The following is a 22790-nucleotide window of genomic DNA, read 5'->3' as shown; positions in this document are numbered from 1 at the left end:
GTGCCCCCCCCCTCTGAGCCGTACCAGGCCGCGTGCCCTCAACATGGGGGGTGCCTTGGGGAAGGGGGGGCCGCGTGGCCCCCCCACCTCAAAGCACCTTGTCCCCATGTTGATGAGGACAAGGGCCTCTTCCCGACAACCCTGGCCGTTGGTTGTCGGGGTCTGCGGGTGGGGGTCTTATCGGAATCCGGGAGCCCCCTTTAATAAGGGGGCCCCCGGATCCCGGCCCCCCACCCTATGTGAATGAGTATGGAGTACAATGTACCCCTACCCATTCACCTGTAAAATAAAGTACAAAAAAAACACAACACACAAGATAAAATAGTTTATTGCACATGGCTTCTCCGCTATCTTCTTCTAGCTCTTTTGCTAGCGGAGGAGCCCGGCTTTCTTCCTCGCCGTGGCCTCTTCTTCCGACTTCGGGGGTCTTGTCCCCCTCTTCGGTTCTTCTGCCGGGCCACCGCGCCTTCTTATAGCTCTTTTACAGGGGGTGGCCCGGTCTTCTGTCGCCGCCGCCGCCTTCTGTTCTTCTGTTCTTCTCTTCAGATGTTGCCTCGTCGCTCGCTCCGCTCACAATGACGGGGACCAGGCGTGCGGAGACTTATATAGGGACATCACCGGATGATGTCCCCGCCCATTACGGTGTCACAGTCCCAGAGGATGCTGGGACTTTGACATCATAATAGGCGGGGACATCATCCGGTGATGTCCCTATATAAGTCGCCGCGCGTCACGCCGGAGCCATTGTGAGCGGAGGGAGCGACGAGTCAAGATCTGAAGAGAAGAAGAGAACAGAAGAACAGAAGGCGGCGGCAGCGACGACAGTGACGACAGCGGCGACAGAAGACCGGGCCACCGCCTGTAAAAGAGCTATAAGAAGGTGCGGTGGCCCGGCAGAAGAACCGAAGAGGGGGACAAGACCCCCGAAGTCGGAAGAAGGGCGGCGGCGAGGAAGAAAGCCGGGCTCCTCCACTAGCAAAAGAGCTAGAAGAAGATAGCGGAGGAGTCCGGCGAGAAGACCCCCCGAAGACGGAAGACCCCCAGAGCTGTGCAATAAACTATTTTTACCCTGTGTTGTGTTTTTTTTGTACTTTTTTTCACAGGTGAATGGGTAGGGGTACATTGTACCCCATACTCATTCACATAGGGTGGGGGGCCAGTGTCCGGGGGCCCCCTTATTAAAGGGGGCTCCCGGATTCCGATAAGCCCCTCGACCGCAGACCCCGACAACCAATGGCCAGGGTTGCCGGGAAGAGGCCCTTGTCCTCATCAACATGGGGACAAGGTGCTTTGGGATGGGGGGCCCCCTTTTCCAAGGCACCCCCCATTTTGAGGGCACGCGGCCTGGTACGGCTCAGGAGGGGGGGGGTGCGCTCGCTCGCCCTCCCTTTCCTGGCTGGCCGGGTAGCGTGCTCGGACAAGGGTCTGATGTGGACCTGGGGGGAACCCCCACGCCGATTTTTTTTGGCGTTGGGGTTCCCCTTTAAGTCCATACCAGGTGGCAGGGCCAGCGACGTCTCCTTCACAGGCCCTGCCTACCTGGAGACCCGCTCGAAATGAGCGGACTTTTCTCCGGGCGGGAAAAGTCCGTTCATTTCAAAAGTACGGCGGGCTGGCATACACACGGCCGGATTGTCCGCCGAAATGCAAGTCCGGCGGGAAGATTGGAGTGCAAAACTACTTTTAAGTCCGCTGTACTTTCAGGTCAAAAAAGTATGCCGGCAGCTACACACAGGGGAATGGTCCGGCGGACTTGAGTTTGCCTGACTTTTCCACCCGATTGTTTGATCGTGTGTACGCGGCATAAGAGGACACAGGGTCACACAATGAGATTTGAAGAGAAGTGGTTTAACCTTAAGCTGTGTATGGGTTTTTTCACTGTCAGGACAGTAAGGATGTGGAACTATTTTCCTAATTTTGACAAATGTGTTCATCATTAAATCACAATGACTTTATAAATAGAAGGAAATAACTAAAGCAAAGCAAAAAACGGATCTTAAACTGACCTTAAATGATCACAAAAGCCTATGTACACTGGTTCTAAGCCCTTGTACACACGGTCGGAGATTCCGACAACCAAATCCGTCGGATTCTGTCCGAATTCTCTACACATGATTGGAGTATGTCCGATCGGAGCATTTTGTCGGAAAATATTTCCGGCAAGTTGGAAAATTTGGTCCGATGGAAACAGTCCGATGCAGACCACACACAGTCGGAATATCCGACAAAACGCTCTCATCGGCCACATTCCGTCGGAATCTCCGACCATGTGTACAAGGGCTTAGACTGTTGTTGTTGCATGTAGCACACATTGGAAATAAATAAGTGCAGGTTTGAATGGGCCATAGTTTATTTTGTCCTCCACACTAAACTGCTGGATATAGATTTGAACCAGCCATATAGGAAAGAATGGGAGTTTTACTTGACATACATTTTCATGCTGCAAATTTGCTGCCTTAAAAGTGTGATTAGGCCAGTTATGAAAATCTATTTTCTAAGCACATAGCAATTATTTTAGTGAGTAATGAAACAAAAAATAAATTGGCCTCTACAATGAGATAAAATAAATTAAATTGCCAAGTGATAATCATTGTATGGTAATATAGTGAATATTATTACTAGGTGCATTTCTGAAGTGCTATTTTTAAACAGTGCTTCAGAAATTATACTCAGACAAACAGCATGCCTAACAATGGCTGTTATGTGAGCTGTCATTGGGCGGCTCAGATCATAGTCACAATGTACAGAGCCAATCAATGTGGCGCTGTACCTTTTGATGGCTGTGACGGCCAACTGCAGTGCTCATCAATGTCAAGAAGTGAAGTGAGGAGTTGTCAGCAGCTTCAAGGCGGTTGGTTAAATTATTGTAATTGTGTAAATAATATTTGTACACATTAAAGTAGTATCTGAATGAGCACAGGATAAATGACTGTGTCTAACCAAGTTTCTCTTCTGTCCTTTTCTGTCTGAATATCACCAGTGAAAGACATTCCGGATAGAATACTGGACTATGCTAACGGGGGTACAGGCACTCCAGGGTCCTGGTTATCCTCCAAAAAATGATTGATTAACCTTTACTCAAAATGCATCAAAACATCCTACTTATGAGTGTTAATGGGAATTTTGCACATATGTGCTAGAACAAAAGATCATTGCAGCGCATTAGGTAATCTTTTTTAAAGACCCAAGGTGTTTTATACTGCCTGCAGTAGCACTTCACATACTAAAACATCCAGTGGCATTTATCATACAATGGCTTACTTTTGAAGAAGCGCTGTTTCTTATGCAATGTTGTGTGTTTTTGCATTTATTTGCAAGAATACTCAAATTAAATTATACAAAGTGAAAAAATTGAATTTGTCTTTATTCACAAAGCTTACATTCCAGCATAAGGATGCCTGTTTTCAAAGTTGCCAATTATTTTTAACTGAGGCCAATATGATCTGAAAATTACAATCACATGGCCAATTTAATCTTTATCCTTGTGTAAAAGTTTTGTGAGTTGAGCCATTATCCTTATGGATAGCAAAAGTAACAAACGAGGACCTAAAACTGGTATAGTTGCATCTAATGTGGACAGAACACAATAGATACAATCAAGCTGCTGCCTGAACATTGGAAATCCATTTTGACATCACATTAAATCCCACAATATGTATTATTTAACATTTCCTATTTTAACTGTGGCCGCTATATAAAAAAAGGTTGGTCAGGTTTCCCATTTATTCCACAAACATCACTCGCTGGGCATAAGAACTAATACAGTTACTCAGATAATAGATTATAGAATATAAATGACTGCCTGGATACACTAATGGATAATGTAAAGCTTTTAATTAAATATCCAACTAAGAATAAAACTTTGTAATGTGCATTGTAAAAGTCTTGTAATAGTAGCAACACTGACTTTAATACATTTTATCATGTTGCAGTATAAGGAATACCTAAAGCATATAAAAAAAAAAAAGGTCAGGATTCAGTCAGGCTTGAATTTAATGACTCCAGGGGAAAGGTGTTGCAATTCTTGTTTCTGAGTGTTATTATGTTGAACTTTGTACTTTGGACTAAAAATAATAGGATTAAAACAATTTTTCTCTTATAAAAAAATAAATAAATCAAGTATAAAATAGAAATTGAATTGTCCCATGAGATAATACAAGAACATATTAAATCCTAATACATTAAAGCTGAAGTTTAATCTGTTTTTAGATGGCTTTCACCAGTTTTTCCTATCTCCCCTCATAAAGCATAATATATATATATATATATATATATATATATATATATATATATATATATATATATATATATATATATATATATATATATATATATATATATATATATATATATATATATATACTTTTTTAAATAATAAACCTTTCTGTTTTCATTGCATACCTTATTTAAGACCCAATGGCATCATCACTGGATTTCTGCTCTATGCAATGCAGTATCATGGCTGACTGGAGGATTCAGCAGAGTGCTGTACATAGTTTCCTGACAACATTGCAGCCCCCTGCTACAGTGCTCCTTTCAAAAGTCCTCAGCCTTGATGAAAGCGGTAGGTTTGCTCTTGGGAGGAATTATGCAAATATCAAAATGCATTGATGGGTGGGTGTCAGTCTGAAGAAGTGGAAGTTCCTAAGCAGACTGCATTTGCATGCAGACCCCCCCAGGAAACAACCACAAGTGATGCTGCGCTAGGGTGCTCAAGGGAAAAAAGTGCTAGATGATGATGGATGCCCTCCTGTAAGGAAATATAAGCATGGGTGGGCCTTATCTAACTTCAGCTGCAGCTGCAGCTGCAGCTGCACACTATGCCTAGGTTCAAATTGATGTGATTTGGCATGCAATTTCACATGTCAAATTGCTTGCCATACCGGCGGCTATTGCTGACAATGGCACTGTCCGAATCAATGCAACGCTGACTTTGTGGTGCCGCACCGATTCCCAAAAGTAGTTTCTGTACTACTTTTGGTGACTTTGGGTGCTATTACCATGGACATCTGTGCAGGAAACCACACAGATGTCTCTGAAATCGTCCCTGAAGTCGGATGACGGGTATGAAATCGTGCGTGTTCAGCTGAACTCGTATAATTTTAATCCCACATCAATGTGAACCTAGGCTGTATGTAGCTCACAGTAAGCAGTGAAATCAGAATAAGCAATTTAGTGAGACAGGAGCCTGAATAACTAAACAAGACTAAAGGTAAGGCTGGAGTTGAGCTTTAAGAAAATAAATCTCATTTAAAGAGAAAGTAAACCCTAATGGGTTTTACTTCCTCTTTTGCTCGCTGCAAATCCTGAAAATGAAAAGTATATGCCACTTACCTGCAAAAGAATCCAGCGATGTCCCCTGTGTAGGCAACGTCCATCTTCTGGCCCCTCTTCCTTCTGGGCCGCGGACTCTGGCTCTGTGATTCACCGGAGCCACGTGACATCACTCCCGTGCATGCGCACTGGAGTCGCGATTAACTGCACAGGCTAGCAAAGAAAGGGCACTTTGTTTTGTTTCTTCCTCGCGCATGCGCCGTTTTAATTCATAAGTAAGATATTTGTAGATTATTCGTGTACTCACAGCTACTATGCAGACCACTCCAGTAAGATAGCCTCAAAAGTTGTGTATCAGTGCTCATCTTCTTCATGACTAACTTACAGCCTTGCTCATGCAGAAGCACAGCAGGGAAAGGTTTTGATGTTTCCTGAACATTCACTTCACTACTAATATGTATCCATAGTTAGTATTAGTGAGTACAACCAAACTCCACATCTTCACTAAGGTCTTTTTAATAATAGTTTATAATGAATACTGCATAAATGCTTGCTGTGGTGCCTACCTCAGCCACTATTTGAATTATAGATCATGATGTCGTGTCCACAGTGCTTCATTAACTTTCTAATGACATTTTGACTTTATGTCAACAGGCAGCCTCTAGGGTGTACTGGAGCATTACCCTTAGAGATATTTGTTATTAACATCACTCACACTTGCATCGCAAGATTCAGCAATCCTATATACAGTGCTAAAAAAATGTAATGAGGATATAGACATTAAATATAGACATCAAAAGCCGTGACTAGATATCAGCTTTAATTAAAATATGTCCTGGAATAAAATATATCAGAATAGTGAGTGGACTTTGACACATATTTTTAAAGAAATAAAAAAAGGCATTATAAATAGCATCACATTGCAGACCAGTCTGCCAAGTGCCCTTGTCTGGAGTTGTCTGACATATTTCAGTTCTCTAAACTGAACAAAGCTTTACTTTCAAGATTTATTTTACTACCTGTTCTCTCAAAGACTTCCTATCATACCTGTCATTTTTACAACTAAATTCATCTTTAAAAATACAAATATAAAAGGGATTTTACCTGCCATAATATTTGTATTTCTGTCCAACCTGTTTTGAAATTTACACAGCTCTACCACACAGTACAGTCAGCCAGGTTACCGTACTTTTTTGCCCTGCAGGTGTGTTTCAAATCAAAACAAGAAGCTGTGTTAATGCCCACATGTGATGTTTAATCTCCATGATTGAAAGAATAAAAATCCAATGAATGAAAAGGGGTAAACCAGGGACAGTAAGGCTAGGGGAAAAATGACTAGATGATGCTGGGCGTTGAACCATCCAGGAAATGAGGCATACCAGCAGGGCCGCTGATAGGGCAGTACAGCCAGCCTTCCTGTAGGGGGCCCGAGCTCTGTCACTTCAGAAGAGGGGCCCGGGAACCTGCAAGGCAGGAGAGCTAACTGTACTGCCTTGTGACCCCTGTGGATCACTTTGCAGGCTGCCAGCTTTCTCCCTCCAGCAGCTCTGCAGGGGGATCAGTTCTACATACTGGCAAAGTGTCCCGATTTGAAGCAGAGGGAGACAGCTGCAGAGTCTCTGCCTTTATCGGGTCCTGAAACTCCCCCAACAGTCGGCAGTGTTATCTCTGGTCAGCGTGATAAATGAACAGGATGTTTGCTCCACCTCCTCACTGAGTCCTGACCTCTGATCCACCCGTCTCCAGATCCTGCTCTCTCTCACTGTGCTCTGTGTTCATGGTGAGCTCCAGTGTATGGATGGAGCAGTGCTTCTGCTGAAAGGGGTGAGTGGGGGGGGGGGGGTTGCTGCTGGAGTGAATGGACATTAATTCCATTTTGGAGAAAAGTAAATATGGAGCCAGCCTAGAAGTGCAGATAGCTGCCACTGCAGTGCTGAGCTAGGAACCAGTGGACACATCTCTCTCTCTCCAGCTGACAGACATCTCTGCCCAGACATTTCTATATACCACCCCTAAGGCCCTCTTTATACTTCACATAGAAGGAACACACATTCCTGCGCGTGTTTATTTTTTTGCTTGTTTTTCACATATAGGGGAGCCCATTCATTTGAATGGGCTGCCATATGTGTAACAAACACATCATAGAGGTTCTAGAACCTAAGCATGCAGATTTGCCACATGACACAACACAGGTGTGCTAATTACATTTGGGGTGCCATCAACAATTGATGGCACCACAAGCGCTATTAGCATTTGCAGTGCATTTCCAAAATGTCTGCTACCTTTGCACTTTGTCCCACATTCAGGAAACATCAAATGTGAATACGGCCTAATGCCTAGTATACACTGCTATTTATTTTTTTCATTCAACCCTGCAGGCTGAATAAAAAAACCTGACACTTCGAGTCGGAGCCACTGTACTACCAATCCAATATTAGTATAGCAATCTGCCCTGCTGTTCTATTGTGTTCTGACAAGGGGATGACCCCCACCCCACCAGAACACTCTGCTCAGTGCTTTCAGCCATTGGCTGAGAGCACTGATTGGGTTGACAGATCTTTTTTGGTCCCCTTCAACAGAAGCCAGCTGTCATATAATCAGACAGGGCTGTATACATGCCATTGCTGCAGCATTTTTAGAGCAGATTGCAGAGTTTGACAGGCAGCACCTCCTGTCAAACGTCTCATTGAGTTTAATGGGGCTGCTCTGCACCTTGAAGCCAAATAATTGTTTTAAAGTTGCAATGTGGTCGCACAATGTAAAATTGGCATTCAGCAATTTAAAAAAGTAAAAAAAAAAAAAACGGGTGCCATGAGGTGGCAGTAGCATGGCTCTAATTTCTGCCATGGCTGCAAAGCATACCACTGCGACCATGTCATTTTAGCAACTTGATATTTCCGGGGTGGGGGCCCTGCCAGGTAGGTTGTACAGGGCCCTGTGATTTCTAACAGCGGCCGTGCATACCAGTCTACTGTCAAAATGACAGTAGACAATTTGGGACAAGTCCTTTATTTAAAAAAAAAAAAAACTGTCCAGCGATTACCCATAAATAACCTCATCATGAACCAGTGTTTTGTTTTGTTTTGCCATTATAAGGACTCATATAGATGGGTCTCATGGGAAACCTTAGTTGATGAGCGAATCTCTTATATAAACAAAAAAATGTATAGACAAAAAAATGTAATCAAACATTCATGTGAAATTAATAAATGCAAATGTGAAAATTAGATACCAATTGGTGAAAATTTATATTAGAACTTATTAAATTAATAAATATGAAAATATGTATGAATATACCAAAAATATAAAAATAAGAAAAATAAGAAATAAAGTGAACAAAGTCCCAAGTGGAAAAAACTCAGATAAAGTCCAATTAGTACTTAAAACAAATTGTGCAATCTTCCATCACCAAAAGTGCAGACACCACACAGAATACACGCTTACGAGATGGCAAGTGTCAATAGCTCGCATAAAATACCCGACAGGGTCCCAGTAGTAGATCTCATGTGGCAAAACAGCAGGTCAGGAATACATAGGAATTCCACCCGATGATAAGCCAGGGAGACTCTCAATCTTGGAATAATAGTCACTTTTGTTATTCTGAAGAGATTGCTGTTTGTTTGTGTCCATTTGTCCATTTGTCTGTGTCTCCCTGGCTTATCATCGGGTGTGCATTCCTGTGCATTCCTGACCTGCTGTCACTGTCGGGTATTTTATGCGAGCTATTGACGCTTGCCATCTGGTAAGCGTGTATTCTTTGTGGTGTCTGCACTTTTGGTGACGGAAGATTGCACGATTTGTACCAATTGGACTTTATCTCAGTTTTTCCACTTGGGACTGTGTTCACTTTATTTATAATTTTTTTTATTTTTATAATTATTGTATATTCATATATATTTTCATATTTATTAATTTAACCACTTAAGGACTGCCGTATTGCCAATGTACGTCATTACAATGGCACAGGCAGGCACAAGCACGTACATGTACGTGCCTGCCTTCCAGCGGGTGGGGGGTCCGATCGGACCCCCTCCCGCTTGATACGACGGTCCGGTTCGCTCCAGGAGCGATGAGGGGATGGCCGTTGGTTTTCGGTCACCCCCTCTGGATCGCTCCTGGCCAATGAGAAGCTTTCTCCCACTGTGTATTGTTTACACAGGAAGGAGGAAGTGATGTCATTCTCCTCGGGGCGGTCTTTTTGACCGGACTACGAGGAGAAGACACAAAGTAAGTGTGCACCAACACTACACTGACATGTAGGTACACACAGGCACACAAACCCCCCCCCCCCCGATCCCCCACCCGATCGCCCCCCCCCCAGTCACAGTGTCACTGATTGCAGTGATCATTTCTTTACTGATCACTGCATTCAGTGATAGTTGTGACAGTAAAAACTGTCAGGACAGTTAGTGTTAGGTCCAGGGTAGCCCCCTATCACCCCCCAATAAAGATTTAACCCCCTGATTGCCCCTAGAGTTAACCCTTTCACCCCCTTTTGCCAGTGTCACTAAGCGATCATTTTTCTGATCGCTGCATGTGCCGCTAGTGTCGCTAGGTAGCTAGTTATTTTTTTAGGTTCACCGCCTGGTTTTTATAGCGCTAGGTACCCCGATATACTACCCAATAATGGTTTTAACCCCCTGATTGCCGCTAGTTAACCCTTTCACCCCCTTTTGCCAGTGTCACTAAGCGATCGTTTTTCTGATCGCTGCATTAGTGTCGCTACTGTCGCTAGGTAGCTAGTTATTTTTTTAGGTTCACCGCCAGGTTTTTATAGCGCTAGGTACCCTGATATACTACCCAATAATGGTTTTAACCCCCTGATTGCCGCTAGTTAACCCTTTCACCCCCTTTTGCCAGTGTCACTAAGCGATCATTTTTCTGATCGCTGCATTAGTGTCGCTACTGTCGCTAGGTAGCTAGTTATTTTTTTAGGTTCATCGCCAGGTTTTTATAGCGCTAGGTACCCCGATATACTACCCAATAATGGTTTTAACCCCCTGATTGCCGCTAGTTAACCCTTTCACCCCTTTTGCCAGTGTCACTAAGCGATAATTTTTCTGATCGCTGCATTAGTGTCGCTAGTGTCGTTAGGTAGCTAGTTATTTTTTTAGGTTCCCCGCCAGGGTTTTATAGCGCTAGGTACCCCGATATACTACCCAATAATGGTTTTAACCCCCTGATTGCCGCTAGTTAACCCTTTCACCCCCTTTTGCCAGTGTCACTAAGCGATCATTTTTCTGATCGCTGCATTAGTGTCGCTAGTGTCGCTAGGTAGCTAGTTATTTTTTTTAGGTTCACCGCTAGGTTTTTATAGCGCTAGGTACCCCGATATACTACCCAATAATGGTTTTAACCACCTGATTGCTGCTAGTTGACCCTTTCACCCCCTTTTGCCAGTGTCACTAAGCGATCATTTTTCTGATCGCTGCATTAGTGCCGCTAGTGTCGCTAGGTAGCTAGTTATTTTTTTAGGTTCACCGCCAGGTTTTTATAGCGCTAGGTACCCCGATATACTACCCAATTATGTTTTTAACCCCCTGATTGCCGCTAGTTAACCCTTTTACCCCCTTTTGCCAGTGTCACTAAGCGATCATTTTTCTGATCGCTGCATTAGTGTCGCTACTGTCGCTAGGTAGCTAGTTATTTTTTTAGGTTCACCGCCAGGTTTTTATAGCGCTAGGTACCCCCATATACTACCCAATAATGGTTTTAACCCCCTGATTGCCCCTAGTTAACCCTTTCACCAGCGATCACAGTATAAGTGTCACTGGTGACGCTGGTTAGCCAGTTAGTTATTTAGGTTCCCCGTCAGGTTTTTATATAGCGCCAGGGACCCCCATATACTACCTAATAAAAATTTGAACCCCCTGATTGCCCCTAGTTAACCCTTTCACCACTGATCACCGTATAAGTGTTACGGGTGACTCTGGTTAGTTTGTTTTTTATAGCATCAGGGCACCCACCATTTATTACCCAATAAAGGTTTAACCCCCTGATCACCCGGCGGGTGATATCAATTAGGTTTTAGGGTCAGGGTCTGCGTCGTCCCAGGCAGCGCTAGGTTAGTGCCAGTACCGCTAACACCCACACACAAAGCATAAACCTCCCGTAGTGGTATAGAATCTGAACAGATCAATATCTGATCTGATCAGATCTATACTAGCGTCCCCAGCAGTTTAGGGTTCCAAAAAAACGCATTGTTAGCGGGATCAGCCCAGATACCTGCTAGCACCTGCGTTTGGCCCCTCTGCCCAGCCCACCCAAGTACAGTATCGATCGAACACTGTCACTTGCAAAACACTAAACACATAACTGCAGCGATCGCAGAGTCAGGCCTGATCCCTGCGATCGCTAACAGTTTTTTTGGTAGCATTTTATATTTAAATCCGGAAGGCAGTGCTTGGTTTTCGGGGTCCCGTACGTGGCTAGGCTCCCAAAAAGTCCCACACATGTGGTATCCCCGTACTCGGGAGAAGCAGCAGAATTTATTTTGGGGTGTAATTTGACTTATGCCCATAGCATGTGTGAGCAATATATCATTTAGTGACAACTTTGTGCAAAAAAGAAAAAGTTTGTAATATTCCCGCAACTTGTGGCAAAATATAAAATATTCCATGGACTCAACATGCCTCTCAGTAAATAGCTTAGGGTGTCTACTTTCCAAAATGGGGTCATTTTGGGGGGTTTTGTGCTATTTTGGCATTTTATGGCCTTCGAAACTGTGATAGGTAGTGAGGCGTAAAATAAAAAATTTACACCCTTAGAAATCCTGAAGGTGGTGATTGGATTTCGGGGTGCCGTGCGCGACTAGACTCCCAAAAAGTCCCACACATGTGGTATCCCCATACTCGGGAGAAGTAGCGGAATATATTTTGGGGTGCAATTCCACATATAACCATGGTATGTGTGAGCAATATATCATTTAGTGACAACTTTTTGTAAAAAAAAAAAAAAAATTTTTATTTTTTGTCATTATTCAATCCCTTGGGACAAAAAAAAAATATTCAATGGTCTCAACATGGCCCTCAGCAAATAGCTTGGGGTGTCTACTTTCCAAAATGGGGTCATTTGGGGGGGTTTTGTGCCATCTTGGCATTTTATGGCCTTCAAAACTGTGATAGGTAGTGATAGGTAGTGAGGAGTAAAATAAAAAAATGTATGCCCTTAGAAATCCTGAAGGCGGTGCTTGGATTTCGGGGTCCCGTACACGGCTAGGCTCCCAAAAAGTCCCACACATGTGGTATCCCTGTACTCAGGAGAAGCAGCAGAATGTATTTTGGGGTGTCATTTCACATATGCCCATAGCATGTGTGAGCAATATATCATTTAGTGACAACTTTGTGCAAAGAAAAAAGTTTGTAATATTCCCGCAACTTGTGGCAAAATATAAAATATTCCATGGACTTAACATGCCTCTCAGTAAATAGCTTGGGGTGTCTACTTTCCAAAATGGGGTCCTTTTGGGGGGTTTTGTGCTATTTTGGCATTTTATGGCCTTCGAAACTGTGATAGGTAGTGAGGAGTGAAATCAAAAATTGGCACCCTTAGAAATCCTGAAGGTGGTGATTGGTTTTCGGGGTGCCGTGCGCGAATAGACTCCCAAAAAGTCCCACACATGTGGTATTCCCATACTCGGGAGAAGTAGCGGAATATATTTTGGGGTGCAATTCCACATATAACCATGGCATGTGTGAGCAATATATCATTTAGTGACAACTTTTTGTAAAATGTTTTTTTTTTTTTGTCATTATTCAATCCCTTAGGACAAAAAAAATAAATATTCAATGGGCTCAACATACCCATCAGTAATTTCCTTGGGGTGTCTACTTTCCAAAATGGGGTTATTTGGGGGGGGGGTTGTACTGCTCTGCCATTTTAGCACCTCAAGAAATGAGATAGGCAGTCATAAATTAAAAGCTGTGTAAATTCCAGAAAATGTACTCTAGTTTGTAGACGCTATAACTTTTGCGCAAACCAAAAAATATACGCTTATTGACTTTTTTTTTACTAAAGACATGTGGCTGAATAAATTTTGCCCTCAATGTATGACTAAAATTTAGTTTATTCGATTTTTCTTATAACAAAAAGAAGAAAATATCTTTTTTTTTCAAAATTTTCGCTCTTTTTCCATTTATATCGCAAAAAATAAAAATCGCAGAGGCAATCAAATACCATCAAAAGAAAGCTCTATTTGTGAGAAGAAAAGGACGCAAATTTCGTTTGGGTGCAATATTGCATGACCGCGCAATTACCAGTTAAAGCAGCGCAGTGCGAAATTGGAAAAAGACCTCTGGTCCTTAAGGTGTTTATTGGTCCGGGGCTGAAGTGGTTAATAAGTTCTAATATACATTTTCACCAATTGGTATCTCATTTTCACATTTGCATTTATTAATTTCACGTGAATGTTTGATTACATTTTTTTGTCTTTAAATATTTTTGTTTATATAAGAGATTTACTCATTAACTAAGGTTTCCCATGAGACGTGATTAATTAATATTAGCGCAGCTATTGTTTCCTTTTTTCTTGCATTTGGTGTATATCACACTTAGTAGCTGCTGCTTTATATGTTAGTTAAATTTTTACTAGGGAGTTAGGAGCGCAGTATTTTTTTCCTTTTTATTGGCTGTCATATAGATGGGTGGTTTCGTCAAATGCAGCCTTTTCTATTCAATTTAACCTGTTTTACCTGCCAATAGAACATGCTGTTTAAACATATACAACATGCAGGTCAAAAGCAGCCTCTGAACTGTCATCTATATTACTTCATTAAAGTCAAAGGCAATCTACTAACCTGCATATGATGTGCATTTCAAATTCAGGATAACATTTTCCATCTACATGAGCTCAAACATGGTTTAACCGATACAGCACATCCTGATATAGTCAGTTTGACTCTCAGTTCTTTTGAGCACACTCCCTAAAATCATGAGCATAAGTAAGCTACTGTTTCTTTTTATCTTTGCTGTGCATGGCTGGGTGTTTGAGATGACCACATGTTGATAGGACAATGTAAAAAAAGAAATACTTTTTAATACATCTTCTGATTCATATTCAGTAATACAATTCTATATAAAAGGTGATTCTTGCATAGAGGTGCTGCTATCAACACCAAAGGGTCTATGCAAGAACAGGCTCCAGTGATGGGAAACAAGACCTGTTTCCCAAAGGTTGTATAATACAGGCTCCATTGAAGGAAATCCTTGACTGCCTTTCAAAGGTTGTATGCATACAGATTTCAATGCTGGAAATCCAGACCTGCCCCCAAAGGTTGTATGCTTACAAGCTCCAGTGATGGAAATCCAGACCTGCCCCCAAAAAGGTTATGTGCCTGTTCTCCAAGGGCTGTATGCTTAAACGCTTCAGTGATGGAAATCCAGACTTGGTCCCAAAAGTTGTATTCTTAAATGCTCCAGTGATGGAAATCTAGACCTGTCCCCAAAGGTTGGGTGCATATAGGCTCCAGTGATGAAAATCTATTGTAGCGGTGGGTTCCTAAAGAGCACGCGCTATGCATTTTTCAAAATTAAACTCTACCTAAACTGCAGTTAGGTTTGAGTATCATTTGTCTAAATGTGACTTCTGTATCAGTCTGACTGGACTGTGAAATGTTCAGCCTAGCCACAGGGGGGACTGTCTCTTCTGGCAGTGCGAGTGGCCCTATCGCTGTGCCCTCTGGGAGAGGGTATTTAAGATGCGGATGTCACGTGGTTTGGGGTCCCGGTCCAGTATGATGTGCTGATTACATGGTCCTGGTCCTCCTGACCATCCCCCAGGAAGGCTATGGCCTGGAGTGAGGATCCACCCGACTGTAATGCCTCGGGGCTGGCTAGCCCAGAGCAAGGAAACTAAAGGAGGATTCTGAGGTGGTTGGGTGCCATCTCCGGTTCGGGAGAGACCCATTGTACTTCGAGCATTCCAGGGGAGGACTCTTTAGAAGAACACCACATATGGGTTGGTTTTCTTAACAAGAGCCTGGAAGGGCTGAAGTTACAGAGAGAATCCGGTCTTGTGGACATCGCCAAGCATGCTGAAAGATTCAGGTATCCTACAAGTGTTCTAAAGCTTATTTTTCCTACATGTTCTGCAACAATGTCTGTGACAAAGGCTTTGTTCCTAAGCACCTTGTTGGCTGCTAGGCCTTGTGAGAGAGGTACTGTCCAACCTGGGTGTTCATCTGGCTGCGAATGGCTATTCTCTGGATGCAGTCAAAGTAAGCAAGTTCCTTAATGTTTTTTGGACTTTGACATTGAGAGTACCTGAACTTCCTTTTCCAACCTTCTGATCCCAAGTTGAAAGACTGTCCAATGGTTTGAGGCTTGCAAATAAAATCTATTCAAGTGGATCTATTGTCAGTCTCAAGTTACTGAGTCATCTACCACGGGACATCCCCTAGACGTGCCACAAGGAGAAAGGAAGGTAACGGTAAGCCCAAAAATAACCAGCAGCTCCTTCGGGGGTTAGTGCTACACTATCCATGCCCTTTAAGCTACATAATACATGACTACAACACAAGTTACCAGTATAGCTGGCTATACTTTAGTAAGTTTTCAAATTAAAGTTCATATAAATATTTGTATAATTATAATACTTTCTTTGTACATTCAATGACTTGATGAATGTCGTTTGAAAGTACTTACAAATTCTGTTTACTTTTAACAATCAACTGTGGAATGAATGTAGTTTCTCAAATAAAAACTACATACACTGTTAGAAATGTGTTCATTTGAGAAAACATTTCCATCCTGCTCCTTTGAATTATTTTTCATTGCTGTGGTTGAAAACAAACTTTGATTTGACCGCAATAATGATTAGAAAATTGAATAAATGTTTATAAAATTAAACATTTCAATACTACTAGTGTATAGCCGGTTTAAATGTGATGTTCGGGTTTTTAAAAAAATAAACATTGATACTCACCTAGGTGCGTGCAGCATAGATCGGATGCTGCATCTGTCCCCTGCCATTTCTTATGCCCCGTACACACAATAATTCACACAATTCCGACAGGAAATGTTGGATGTGAGCTTGTTGGCAGAAAATCCGACCATGTGTATACTCCGTTGGACATTTGTTGTTTGACTTATCGCCAACAAATGTTGGCTAGCATGTCTTCAAATTTTCCGCCAACAAATGTGTGTTGTCAGATTTTCCGAGCATGTGTACACAAGTACAAACACGCATGCTCGGAAGTAGAAGCGGTCAGTCTTGTAAACTAGCATTCGTAATGGAGGATTAATATTTGTGACGTGGCATATTATGAAATCTCGAAATGCAGCGCACATTTTCTTCTTTGATGGGATAATAATGAAGCTGCTTTGCTGGTGATACTGATGGAATTATTGCAAACAAATTTTCAAAGGCTTTTTATTTTAGTGATATCAAGAATAATATTATTATGTTTTATTTTTATTTGTGCAAGTTACCACAATGCCATTATCCCCTAGTTTATAAGATCAAAGATACAATAATGTTGGTGTCCCTTGTCAATTTTACATTGGGAGTAGGCAGTTACATTTTAAAAAATACAAACTTGTCATTTGAAGTAAAACACATAGCCAAGTATTATTCTACACAATTTTTAATTGTGCATTAAACAAAAAAAAAGAATAATAATTAGACAGATAGAACTTAACCAAAAAGTGCATTCAATGCATCCAAACATATAGAATACATACCAAATCAAATCATTATTCAACCAAAAAAATGTCAAAGCAATAACTCCAAGGCCAATAATAAATAACACATTATCTCCTCCAATTCTGCAACATGTCTGGTTGATGAATGGCCTTTCAGAAATGAACTGAAAAGCGCTAAATGAAAAAGGCGAAAAGAAAAGTGTGAATCAACGCTTACCAAAACTTCTACTAACATGAAATTAGCAGAAGGAGCCCAAAGGGTGGCTCTAAAGAGCTGAAAAAACACATAATATGTCTAGTATGTCACTACATTCAAAATTGTTGGCCAATTTGTGTGACCATGTGTATGCAAGACAAGTTTGCGCTGACACCCTTCGGACAAAATTCCATGGATCTCATTTAATGAGATCATTTACTAGGGCGTGTTTAGGGGTGGACTCGATAAGAGCAAGATCTTAGCTTTCTATAGCTGAGATCTCTTGGTTGGCTGGCCCTCTCTCAAAGATCCAATCAGGCTTCACTTGCATATCTGGCCTAACCCTTACTTTTTTTGGACTGAGGGGAACTCCAGAAATAGAACTCTCTTCTTGTGTAAATGGGAGCAGTACCTGGGGGGAACCTACTCAGATGACAATTGGAGAAAATGTTTTATTCTCATTCATAAAATGTCCATAACTTCCTATGTTTAGGGAAAAAAGCATGAATATCTCTCTCTGGTACCAGATTCCAGAGCTAATCCACATTTATCCATTGAACATCAGCTGTTGTTGGAGATGATTTAAAGAGTAGGGCACCTATTTGCATATCTCTTGTGGGTGCCATCTGCTCACTTCCATTTTTTGAGAGATGTTTTCTCTGTGTACATTAATATGTGCACTTCTGATATTATGGCTCCTCCTCAGGTGGCTCTCGTGTCAAGGTTAACTCAGCCCCTCTTTAAAAATGAGAAAGGTATTTTGAGACATTGCCTACTAGCGTCTTGGATTGCCATCAGAAATCTGGTACTTCTCCTCACATTGCATAATGGGAACAGATCTTGAGTAACATTATGACAATTTTTTACAACTGTTTACATTTTGTTTTTCCTTTTGGATAGAGTAAGAGAGGGTTATAATCCTCTGCCATCTTTTTTTATTTTATTTTTTTTCCCCCACCTGTACCTGTGATATTTCCTTTCACTCCTTGTTCCATAGCCGAAACAGAAAGTGAGAGAAAATTCTTCCAAAGTGAGGGAATCCATGTTTGCCATGATGATCACCAAAACTAGTATGACCATTGGGAGATTTCCTTTCTATCCTTGTTCTAATTATAACCTAAAACTATGGACTTTCTTTCATGCTCAGTGATAACAGTAAACTGGAAAATAGAGAGGGTGAATCTCTTTTAAAGGGGCACAGACAGCAAAAAAAAATTGACAGGTGTTCAAATCCCTCTCAGCTCTATCCAAAACAAGAAAAAAAAGTTTTACTTGTAGTTATACTTTAACCTCCTCCCGTCCGCCCTATAGCCGAATGACGGCCTTAGAGCGGGCGGGTTCCTTCGCCTGGCCGTCCCTGGACGGCCTGGTGTTTACTTCCGCAATGCGCGCCGCTGGGGGTGCGCATCGCGGAAGTATTGTATTCGCCGTGTCTCCCGGAGACAGGCAAATACAGATCGCCGTGAACGGCCAATCTAAGCGGCCGTTCACAGCGCGATCGCAGCTGCCAATGGGAGATGATCTCATATGTAAACATATGAGATCATCTCCCATTGCCGTGTCTCTCTCTCCTCACACAGAGACAGCGTGTGAGGAGGGAGAGCGATCTGTGTGTCAGCCCCAGTGCCAGTGTCAGCCCCAGTGCCAGTGTCAGCCCCAGTGCCATCTGTCAGCCCAGTGCCATCTGTCAGCCCAGTGCCATCTGCCAGTAGTGCCAGTGCCGCCAGTGCCACCTGCCAGCGCCAGTGCCTACCGTCAGCCCCAGTGCCGTCAGCCCCAGTGCCGCCAGCACCAGTGCCACCTGCCAGCGCCAGTGCCACCTGCCAGTGCCAGTGCCACCTGCCAGCGCCACCTGCCAGCCCCAGTGCCGCCCGTCAGCCCCAGTGCTGCCCATCAGCCCCAGTGCCGCCCATCAGCCCCAGTGCCGCCCATCAGCCCCAGTGCCGTCAGTGCCGTCAGCCCCAGTGCCGCCAGTGCCGTCAGCCCCAGTGCCACCTGCCAGCACCAGTGCCACCTGCCAGCGCCAGTGCCATCCGTCAGCCCCAGTGCCAGTGCCACCAGTGCCACCTGTCACCACCAGTGCCAGTGCCGCCAGTGCCACTTGCTAGTGCCACCTGCCAGTGCCACCTGCCAGCGCCAGTGCCACCTGCCAGCGCCAGTGCCATCCGTCAGCCCCAGTGCCGCCAGCCCCAGTGCCGCCAGCCCCAGTGCCACCAGTGCCACGTGCCAGTGCCACCTGCCAGTGCCACCTGCCAGTGCCACCTGCCAGCGCCAGTGCCGTGCCACCTGCCAGCGCCAGTGCCATCCGTCAGCCCCAGTGCCGTCAGCCCCAGTGCCGCCAGTGCCACCTGCCAGTGCCACCTGCCAGCGCCACCTGCCAGCGCCAGTGCCATCTGCCAGCCGCAGTGCCATCTGCCAGCCCCATTTGCCAGAGCAATTAGCCAGAGCAAATAGCCAGCACCATCTGCCAGTGCCATCTGCCAGTGCCAGCCCCAGTGCCAGCTCCAGCCCCATCTGCCAGCGACATCTGCCAGCCCCATCTGCCAGCCCCATCTGCCAGCCCCATCTGCCAGCCCCATCTGTCAGCCCCATCTGCCTCCAGTGCCATCTGCCTCCAGTGCCATCTGTCAGTGCCACGTGTCGTCAGTGCCACGTGGGGTCACTTTGTGGGCATTTCCATTGTCCTGGTGCTCCAGGGCCTTCAAAAATGTAATAGGTGGTTGAGAAATAAGATGTGTAATTTATGCTCCTAGAACGCCTGATGGTGCTATTTCAATATTGGGCCTCTGTATGTGGTCAGGCTGTGTAAAAGTCTCACACATTTGGTATCGTTATACTCAGGAGGAGTAGTAGAACGTATTTTGGGGTGTCATGTTTGCTATGTACATGCTATGTGTTGGAAATATCTTATAAATCGACAACTTTGCGTAAAAAAAAATGTGTTTTCATTTTTTTTCCACATTTTCCCAAAACTTCTGGAAAAAAAATGAACCATTCAAACGACTCATTATGCCTCATAGATTATACGTTGGGGTGTTAGCTTTCCAAAATGGGGTCACTTTGTGGGCATTTCCATTGTTCTGGTGCTCCAGGGCCTTCAAAAATGTAATAGGTGGTTGAGAAATGAAATGTGTAATTTATGCTCCTAGAACGCCTGATGGTGCTATTTCAATATTGGGCCTCTGTATGTGGCCAGGCTGTGTAAAAGTCTCACACATTTGGTATCGTAATACTCAGAAGGAGTAGCAGAACGTATTTTGGGGTGTCATTTGTGGTATACACATGCCATGTGAGAGAAATAACCTATTACATTGAAAATTTTGTGAGAAAAAAAAAAAAATCTTCATTTTGCAAAGAATTGTGGGAAAAAGATGACAACATCAAAAACCTCACCATGCATCTTAGTAAATACCTTGGAATGTCTACTTTCAAAAAAGGGGTCATTTGGGGGGTATTTGTACTTTCCTGACTTGTTCGGGTCGCAAGAAATGAGATAGGCCACCAGTACATCAGGTGTGATCAATTTTGTGCGATTCGCACCACAGCTTGTAGACTCTCTAACTTTCACAAAGACCAAATAATATCCACTAATTTGGGTTATTTTTACCAAAGATATGTAGCAGTATAAATTGTGGCCAAAATTTATGAAAAAAAAATTATAATTTGCAAAATTTTATCACAGAAACAAAGAAATATGCGTTTTTTTTCAAAATTTTCAGATTTTTTCATTTATAGCGCAAAAAATAAAGACCCCAGAGGTGATCAAATACCACCAAAAGAAAGCTCTATTTGTGGGAAAAAAAGGACACAAAATTCATTTGGGTACAGTGTTGCATGACTGAGTAATTGTCATTCAAAATGTGAGAGCACCAAAAGCTGAAAATTGGTCTGGTCAGGAAGGGTGTTTAAGTGCCCAGTAAGAAAGTGGTTAAAAAAGACAAAGTATATAAAAGACTGAAATCAGCTTAATACCCAGACATGCTGAATGTTAAAACATCTCTACCAGCATAAATATATAATAAGTGCATGTGAAAATCACATATAAGCTACTGGAAAAATACAATTCATGCTTCTTATATTTAAAAGACAAACAAGTTGCTGCTTTTCTTTTATTGGGCTAAGATTTCACTAAAGATGATTCACTAATAGATAGAATATATATTATTTACAGAAATCACAAGGATATCAGGATATCTTGTTTTTTTTTTTTGTTTGTTTTTTAATCTGTGCTTTAATACAATATAATGAAAAACTCAATAATACTTTATGGATTAAAAAATGTAGAAAGCTTTTGTATGCTTAAAAAAATATTAAGTTCAAACTGAATATTTCAGTTCTTACAAGCACAATCTGGCCTAGTTCTAGTTATGTTTAAATCCAAAATCCTGACATACAGTAATTAATAGAATCAACTATTAATAACCAGCTAAATACCAGAGAATGCACTAGAGATTAGTAATCTAACAAAAGTACACTGTGTTTTGCTTCACACTGGGGTAAGCAGTTTTTAGATTTATAAAAGGTAATTAACCTGTCATATATAACAAAAGTTCCACAGTATATTTAAAATAAATTGCTAAAATCAGCTACTTGCTGAGTATACCACTCATCTCATTATCAAACGTTCCTATTTGTTACAATTTTTTTATTCAACCAATTCAATTTTGATGTGTTTGTTGATTTTTTAGTTTCTGAATATTGTTTAATTTATATTAAATGCTCCTTTTTTTTTTTTACTTACCAGTAATGATATCTATATTTCTCATATGCTTTTATTTACCCAAGTTGAAAAACAGAGGACTAGCAACTGGCTGTTTAAAACTATTAGATATTATTTACATAAATCATACTTAATGGATAATTAATGGATAGTGCATAGTAAGTGAATACACGTATATGCCTTGTATTATTTTAAATTTGAATCTGACATCACATTTTGCCATAAAAGTGGTAATCCTATTTAAAAAGTATACAAAGTGTTATGCAGCAGTTGCTTATTCATTTCGCTTATATATGGAGGCTGCCTCTTTTTTTTTTTTTTTTTTTTTCTCTTTTTTTTTCCTTTTTTTCTTTTTTTTTTTTTTTAAATGTCATAATTTATTAACAAAAGCAGAAGTGAACTTATTACATATTTGTCCTGAAATTAAACCAAACAGATAGTGATATGAACTTAAACTACATGACACAAAACAATCCAACAAATAAGAGTCAACCATATGATACTTCTGTGATAATCAGCTGGGCTTCCAATTTAAATATGAAATCTGATGAGATCTAATAAACACGCTTACCTTTGAACAAAAAAGAAGAAAAAAAAAAAAAAAACTACATTTAAAAGAGCGACTCCATACAAACCAATTTCTCAGTTTGAGATGGAGTGTGGTGAGGTTCAATCTATGGCCATAGCGGGCACTGACACTTGCTACCTATTATTCTAAGGGAGGATGCACTGGGGGAGTGTAATAAGCACTGCTCCCTCTTGTGGAATATTTGTAGAAACACAGAGCAGATGACAACAGCAGCTAGGCTTAAAAGTTAGCTTTGTTCTCAGCTCTGCCTGGTCTTTACTGCCAGCCAGGAGATCTCTCCCCCGGTCCACCCGAGACAGACTAAGATCAGCCACTTGACCACAGTTGTCAACAGCCTATGCAAGTTCTGCATGTAGTACTTAGAAGATTCT

Source organism: Lithobates pipiens, unplaced genomic scaffold (genome assembly GCF_037356315.1).
Source record: "Lithobates pipiens isolate NorthernLeopardFrog02 unplaced genomic scaffold, aLitPip1_a1.2 Scaffold_13, whole genome shotgun sequence".
Classification (NCBI taxonomy): domain Eukaryota; kingdom Metazoa; phylum Chordata; class Amphibia; order Anura; family Ranidae; genus Lithobates; species Lithobates pipiens.
This window is presented reverse-complemented; position numbering follows the sequence as displayed.